Source organism: Lolium rigidum, chromosome 1, assembly GCF_022539505.1.
Source record: "Lolium rigidum isolate FL_2022 chromosome 1, APGP_CSIRO_Lrig_0.1, whole genome shotgun sequence".
Classification (NCBI taxonomy): domain Eukaryota; kingdom Viridiplantae; phylum Streptophyta; class Magnoliopsida; order Poales; family Poaceae; genus Lolium; species Lolium rigidum.
The window spans coordinates 164375679-164384185 of NC_061508.1; the positions used below are offsets into that span (position 1 = coordinate 164375679).

At 47.9% G+C, this 8507-nt stretch overlaps 1 non-coding gene across 1 annotated transcript; it reads left to right on the top strand.

The window, feature by feature from the left end:
- The first annotated feature begins 632 nt into the window (after nt 1-632).
- TRNAF-GAA lies at nt 633-705 on the top strand. The gene has a single exon. It is a non-coding gene; the product is annotated as a tRNA-Phe (tRNA).
- Nucleotides 706-8507: the final 7802 nt, after the last annotated feature.

Genomic DNA, 8507 nt, shown 5'->3' on the forward strand with positions numbered 1-8507 from the left:
GACTACCTCGCGAGCCTGGATGCGTCGCAGGAACACCTAGGCGGCGCTACGGTCGAGCTTTTTGTGGCGGCTAGAGTTTCTTTGGAGGAGTGGATGAGGAAGAAGAACGCGCGCCCTCTTTATATAGGCCGGAGGCATGCGGTGGCCGCGGGACGCGTGGCGTCGCCATTAACGTGATTGGCGGAGGTGGGCGGCCGCTCGGCAGCCGAGGCATTAACGTGGCGCAGAGTGCCGAAGCGACGCAGCGGCGCAGTCGCTGGCGCGTTTGAGAAGACGCATCGACACAGGGTCGCTGTCATGCGAGCCCGACGAATCGTCCATCATACGCGAGTGGACGTTTCCGGATGTTCCCAGAGACGCATCCGAGGCGCATATTTGGGCCAGGTTTGCGTCTCCGTGGACGTCCGATCACTTTGCGTAGCCCCGCTGGAGATGATGTCAGACGCATTTCCGGTCACGACTGACGAAAACGGTCGCTGAGCTAGAGATGCCCTGATGCCGCTATAGATTGACTTGTCGTCGCTGTCTGGAAACTCTGTTGCGAGCACGAGCAACAAAGTTTAAAAAGAGTTAGCTTCAGCTCAGCATTATGATACAGAACTATTAACCTGTACTATTTTAATTGCCACGTAGCGGGGATAGCTCAGTTGGGAGAGCGTCAGACTGAAGATCTGAAGGTCGCGTGTTCGATCCACGCTCACCGCATTTTTGCTATGTTTTCAACAGCTAAGCAAAAGTGTCATTACATTTCATATTTAAGATTATTTTGTACTTCCTCTATGCCGGTTTATTGGGCTTACTATAGCGAGCGCTGCGACCAAGGTTCCTATCAATTGGGCAAAAGAATCTCTCCCAGTGTGGTGTTTTCCCGTCGATCAAAGCGGCAATTAAGGATCGAAGGCTAATGATCCACTGAGTGCCCATATTCACAGCGGTAGTTAATGAGTTCACACGGCATGCAGGTCCTTTTTACACTGAAGATCTGAAGGTCGCGTGTTCGATCCACGCTCACCGCATTTTTGCTATGTTTTCAACAGCTAAGCAAAAGTGTCATTACATTTCACATTTAAGATTATTTTGTACTCCCTCTATGCCGGTTTATTGGGCTTACTATAGCGAGCGCTGCGACCAAGGTTCCTATCAATTGGGCAAAAGAATCTCTCCCAGCGTGGTGTTTTCCCGTCGATCAAAGCGGCAATTAAGGATCGAAGGCTAATGATCCACTGAGTGCCCATGTTCACAGCGGTAGTTAATGAGTTCACACGGCATGCAGGTCCTTTTTACATGGAGTGCATGCATGAAATCGCTTCCACCAGGCTAGACTGATTATCGGGGAGATGAAAGTTCACTGCTTTTCATGAGTAAATCTCCTATTAATTAGCAAATCTAGCCTAATTTCTTGGTATTATCCTAGTTTCAATAGAGGCCCAATAAACCGGTATGGAGGGAGTACTCCCTTCACTCTAAAAAACAATCCCTCAACTTTTTAAAATTATAGAAATATCTATACACTACAAACATGTCTAGATATAATCATATCTAGATAAGTTTTTATTTTGAATAGAGCGAGTATGATTAAACCATCTTACTTAGTGCTTTTACCATTATAAAACTTTTTTAAAATTTTAGCCTCTTAGTTTTCGGACATTACATATCTCGTGCCCATTTTGGCCTCTTAGTTTTCAGACATTACATATCGTGTCACGTTGTTCTGAACGCATGATGCGTAATGGAAATGGAAGGGATTGGATTTTTTCTTGAAAATATTTTATAACACTTCAATAAATATATATACAAAAGAGTAGTTGCAGTTAGGATTCAAAATGTATCGTTGGTCGCATGTTTTATTAGTCTTATATGGTGTCATATTATGCATAATGGAACTGTGAGGAGATGAATAATGTTGAGAAGTTTGTTGTATAACATTCTAAACATATAAATTAAATTGACATGAATTGCAACAGAATATTGATGTCTTCTTTTAACTTCTGTAATCTTTGGCATCGATATTGACTATGGTACAGTTCTAGCAAAATTAGGTGTACTAACTCAAAACGAAGGGATTAGCAATATTCACACACGCAAGCACAAACAAATTAAAATCTTCCTTAAGGGATCGACAAGTATCATCTTAACAAAACAACTAATTAAACAATAGTGTATATTTACCTCTTTTATCATTTTCAATGAGCACTATATTGATGATCAAGATGCTTCTCGTTGTTCTATTTAATTCTTGCAACTGCGTTTTCAAGTTCATTAATCGCCTTGAAGACTGCTCAAATTAAGGAAATGGCCATGTACAAATAAGGTAAAAAGCAACCGCGCATAGCACATAGTGCGTTGAGCATCTGCTCTGCTGTTTGATCATACTGTTGCTGGATCTGAGGCCTCGGCTAGTATGCCTGCTTGCTAGGACCAGGCTCATCCCGATTGCTGGTTCGATATCCACGGCTGCCGTAGTCATCTTTCCTATCGTTCTTGCTTGTAAATCCAGCCGTAACTTGGTTGGGTCTCTCGTAATCATCGTAATTTTGACTTCTCCTCTTCGGGTCGTTGTCGCGCCTTGGCCGATCCTCTTCGGGTGATTTTGCTCGTTTGTTGCTTGCAGCGTCCTCGTCGTTGGCTCATTTGTTTGCGAGGTCCATTAGCTCGCCGATGCATGTAAAATGCATACATGAACTTTGCACTTTATTGCAACATATTACCACATATTTGCATCTTGTATAATGTTATTCTCATGTTTTATGATATTTTAGGGCTAAATAACATCGTCTCCTCCGGTTCTAATTCTGTTTGGCAGAAATGCCTCATTTTAGTGTTTTTAACATTATAGGAGCTACGGGACTCCAAAAAGGGCAAGATCATGGGCCACGTTTCGGAAATTTCAAGACGAACGAAATGAGCTAAAGTGGGCCACCATGAGGTCAACATGCTGGGAAAGAGGGCTAGTGACGCCCACCCCTTTGGGCGCGCCACCAGGCCCCTTTCTCGCCTCGAGTGTCCGTTTCGCTTCAATCCAACACCAACTGATTTGTTTTTCCCTAAAAACCACTATGTATACAACCCCCAGAGGTTTCGTCGAGGCTACGGAGGCGGAGATCGAAAACACATAAACATAGAGTCTGTTGGCCACCGCCAGAGGAAGATTGGAGGGGGAACCACTACCGGAATCGCCTCTGGTGGCCTCTCCCCCTTCACCAAGGCCTCCTCATCAACATGCATGATGAGAGGGGAGTATTCCACCCCCTGGACATTGGGTGTGTGGTGGTAACTTGATCCAATCCCTCTAAGAATGATCATGGTTGAATTCCTGATACGTCTCCAACGTATCTATAATTTCTGATGTTCCATGCTTGTTTAATGGCAATACCTACATGCTTTGCTCACACTTTATAATGTTCTCATGCATTTTCCGGAACTAACCTATTAACAAGATGCCGAAGTGCCAGTTCCTGTTTCCTGCTGTTTTTGGTTCCAGAAAGGCTGTTCGGGCAATATTCTCGGAATTCGACGAAACAAAGACCCAGTATCTTATTTTTCCCGGAAGACCACAGAACACCGAAGGAGAGTCGGAGGCGGGCCAGAGGGCCACCACACCATAAGGCGGTGCGGCCCCAGGCCTGGCCGCGCCAGCCTATGGTGAGGAGGCCCCAGGCACCCTCCTGCGCCGCCTCTTCGCCTATAAGACCCCTTTCGACCTAAAAACGCCGAAACTCCAGAAAGACTCCAGGGGCGCTGCCGCCATCGCGAAACTCCAATTCGGGGGACAGAATCTCTATTTCGGCACGCTGCCAGGACGGGGAAGTGCCCCCGGAAGCCATCTCCATCAACGCCACCGCCTCCATCATGCTCCGTGAGTAGTTCCCCCATGGACTACGGGTTCTAGCTGTAGCTAGTTGGTACTCTCTCCCCCATGTACTTCAATACAATGATCTCATGAGCTGCCTTACATGATTGAGATTCATCCGATGTAATCGGTGTTGTGTTTGTTGGGATCCGATGGATTGTTACATTATGATTAGTCTATCTATAAAGTTTGTGAAGTTATTGTTGTTGCAATCTTGTTGTGTTTAATGCTTGTCACTAGGGCCCGAGTGGCATGATCTTAGATTTAAGCTCTATACTTATTGCTTAGATTGTATCTACAAGTTGTTTGCACGTGTCTATGTCCGGAACCCGAGGCCCCGTAGTGACAAGAATCGGGATAACTGGAGGGGAAGGCTTAGGTATGAGGATCAAATGTTTTCACGGAGTGTTAATGCTTTGCTCCGGTGCTCTATTAAAAGGAGTACCTTCATTTCTAGTAGATTCCCTAGAGGCCCGGCTGCCACCGGCTGGTAGGACAAAAGATGTTGTACAAGTTTCTCATTGCGAGCACGTATGACTATATATGGAAAACATGCCTACATGATTAATAATCTTGATGTTCTGTCTTAATGCTATTTCAATCCTATCAATTGCCCAACTCTAATTTGTTCACCCAACACTTGTTATTGGAGAGTTACCACTAGTGTAGATAGCTGGGAACCCCGGTCCATCTCTCATCATCATATACTCGTTCTACATGTCATTGGAAGTAGTATCAACTATTTTCTGGTGCCATTGCCTCTCGTTATCGTTATCTGCTGCTGCATTCTTGTTACTATTGCTCTCATATTACTGTCTGCTTTCACATCACCCTGTTACTAGTGCTTTTCCAGGTGCAGCTGAATTGACAACTCGGTTGTTAAGGCTTATAAGTATTCTTTACCTCCCTTGTTTCGAATCAATAAATTTGGGTTTTACTTCCCTCGAAGACTGTTGCGATCCCCTATACTTGTGGGTTATCAAGACTATTTTCTGGCACCGTTGCCGGGGAGGCATAGCTCTACTCATAAGTTCACCTGGGGAGTACACTCTACCTCTCTCTCTGTTTTATTTTATTTTGTTTTGCTTAGTTTACTTTTGCCTAGTTTATTTTTGTCTTGTTTTATTTTCCCTATATACCCGAAAATCCATAAAAATTTGAAAAACCGAAAAATTAAAAACTGCTATTATGGGAGATCCTACAACCTATTTGGAGCTTATAGTATTATATAATAATTAAAAACTGCTATTATGGGAGATCCTACAACCTATTTGGAGCTTATAGTATTATATAATAATTATAGCTCGGCCATTGTGTTGCACAGAACGGTCATAGAGCCAAGGTCGTCCCAATAGTAGATGACACACCGTCATAGGAACACCATCAAAATCAATGCAATCCTTATACGGTCCAATGGCAAACTCAACACGCACCATGTGGTTTACCTTCATCTCACCATTGTCGCTCAACCACTGAATATAGTATGGATGCGGGTGAGGTAGATACTTCAACTTCAGCTTGGTACATAACCCCTTGCTTGCTAAATTGCGGCAACTCCCGCCATCAATAATGACCTTGCAAGCCTTGTCAGGACCAACTAAAGCCTTTGTTTGGAACAAATTGCAGCGCTGAGTAGATGCACTAGGCAACACATTAAGAGCACGCTTGTTATCACCAGAATTTGACCGAGTCAGAGGTGGGCCGCGATCAAGATGGACTCGAAGAATATATGTATAGTAGAAACACGTGAATCGGCCTTACATGCAAAGTTTGGGCTAGTTGGCCCGTGTATCCGTAACATATTAGGATACCTGTCGGTTAGTTAGAGTTTTACCCGTGCACGGTTAGGTGCACACCCGAATTAGAAAGTCCCCTGGACTATAAATATGTATCTAGGGTTTATGGAATAAACAACAACCAACGTTCAACACAAACAAATCTCGGCGCATCGCCAACTCCTTCGTCTCGAGGGTTTCTCCGGTAAGCACCATGCTGCCTAGATCGCATCTTGCGATCTAGGCAGCACAAGCCTGCCCACGTTGTTCATGCGTTGCTCGTGCTTGAAGCCTTTTTGATGGCGAGCAACGTAGTTATCTTAGATGTGTTAGGGTTTGCATTGTTCTTCGTATCATATGCTGTCGTAGTGCAACCCTTGCACATCTAGCCGCCCTTACACCTATCTTAGGTGTAGGGGCGGCACCCCGCTTGATCATAGTTTAGTAGATCTGATCCGTAACGGTTGCTCCTTGTTCATCAAGGATTAGTTTAATATCCGCATTAGTTAGGCCCTACAAAGGGTTGGAGGATCCAGCGGCGTGTAGGGTGACGTTTGCTAGCCCTAGAAAGGATGTTCCGGGGATCAACCTCGTGTTGGTTTTTAGGCCCTGTCTAGGATCGGCTTACGGTCACCGTGCGCGAGCGCGAGGCCCAATCGTGAGTAGGATGATCCGATTATGCGGTGAAAACCCTAAATCGTCGTAGATCTCTTTAGCTTTATCTTGATCAAGCAGGACCACCATATATTCGGACACCTTGTACGAATCATGGGTGGATCGGCTCTTTGAGCCGATTCACGAGATAACCCGAGAGCCGATCGAGGCTCGTATTTAATGTTTACGTGTATGCCATGCGAGGAAACTAAGCGAGGCATCATCCAACCACCTTCCCGACCAGGTATAGGTCAGGTGGCACGCCCTTGCGATAGCATCGGACGTGTGACCGGGAGGCTTTGCGGGCCGTCGCTCCGAGGGACCAGGGCCGGCCGCAGCCCTAGTTGTTCCCGGCTCTCATCGTGTTGCTCGTCTCTTCCCGCCGGTGGGTTTCGACGTCAACACATTCGCGCACGCCGGTGGGACAACCTTCGACATCCACCACATCGCCATCTACATCCGAGATGGCGGAAGGCACTCCGGTCAAGTACGAGGATCTGCCTGATGAGCTCAAGAAGAAACATGACGAGATCAAGGCAACCCTCGAAGCCGAACTCATCGGCTCATTCCACCGAACCCGCTCCCATGGCGTCGGTGGAAGGGGTTCACACCGAAGGCGCACTCGATGGAGTGGACCTGTCCGCCCCGTCGAAGAACGCACCAGGTCGCTGCGGCAGGAAATCAACTACATGGTGGCTCATTCGCTGCACCGCCACTCTGAGAGCCTGGTGAACACTTTGGAGCGTGTCGCTCTGCGCGTGGTCCGGGAAATCATGAGCCACCGGTATTCTCCGTCGGGACCAGCTCTGGGGACTTTCAAAGGAGAGATGCCACTCCGGCCCCATCCGTTCGCATGGGCAGCACCGGAACCGCCGAACTCATCGGCATACGTCGTCTACAAGATTGGTGGTGATCCTAGTGACTACCAATTCCTACCGAGGCACCCAAGGAGATCCCGCACGGATACGCGTGCGCATACGTACCAGAGCCGCAATACCGGGCACTCTCAAACCGAGGTTGCGACGAGCAGGGGCCTCCGGATCGCGCAGGAGGAACGTCGGGAGCCGATCTTGAGAAGCAAACGTGGCTAGCTAAGTACGCCACTCCGACAAACCTCCGAGCCCAGCTCCTGCAGTTGGCTTAGAACCGGAAAAGCAAGCATGGTTGGTTAAGTATGCCACCCCGGCGAATCTTCGGGGTTCGACACCTTCGACCATCACCGCGGATCAGATTTGTGCAATCCTGAAAGATCAGTTCGGCATGATGCCGAAAAGGAAGACGTTCGGCTACACCAAGCCGTACCCCAACGACTACGAACTGATCCCGCTACCACCCAAATATCGGCTCCTTCACAAAGTTTAGTGGATCAGATGGTTCCAGCTCCATCGAGCATGTGAGCCGATATTTGGCACAGCTGGGCACGATCTCAGCATCAGACGAGTTGCGTGTGAGGTTCTTCGCACAGTCCCTCACGGGATCGGCTTTCGGGTGGTACACGTCGCTGCCACCGAACTCCATCCGGACTTGGAAGCAGTTGGAAGAGCAGTTCCATGAGCGAGTATCACTCGGAGGCTTCCGAGGTTGGTATTGCCGATCTAGCACAAGTACGACGAAGCGCGGGGAGACGAGTGTCGAATACGTCCGGCGCTTCGGGACCATTAGGAACCGATGCTTTTCGGCTCATGTAAGTGAAAAAGAAGCGATCGAGTTGGTGGTGGTGGGTCTCTCATCATCGATTAAGGACGTGGCCTCCCAAGCGAGACTACCCTTCATTGGCGCACATGGTGCGAAGGCTGTCGGCATATGAACGAGCACCACCCGGATGTCTACCGGGACAAATTCAAGCGTGCGGTGACCCTGGTTGAGGCGGACGAGGATGAAGGTGCTGCGGGAGATCGAGAGGTAGCAGTGGCTGAATGGACTCGAGCGGCAGGCCCCGTGTCCTGCAAATGGGTAAAGCCACAAGGCCCTCTAAAAGGGTTCGACTTCGACGTGACCAAGACTGAGCAGATTTTTGATCTCTTACTCACGGAGAAGCATATAAGGGTACCCGAAGGCCACGAGATCCCCACGGTGCAAGAGCTGAACGGAAAGCCATACTGCAAGTGGCATAACACGTTCACCCACACCACCAACGACTGCAGGGTGTGGCGGTAGCAGATTCAAATGGCGATAGAAAATGGACGGTTAATTTTCAACCAGTACGCCATGAAGGTCGACACGCACCC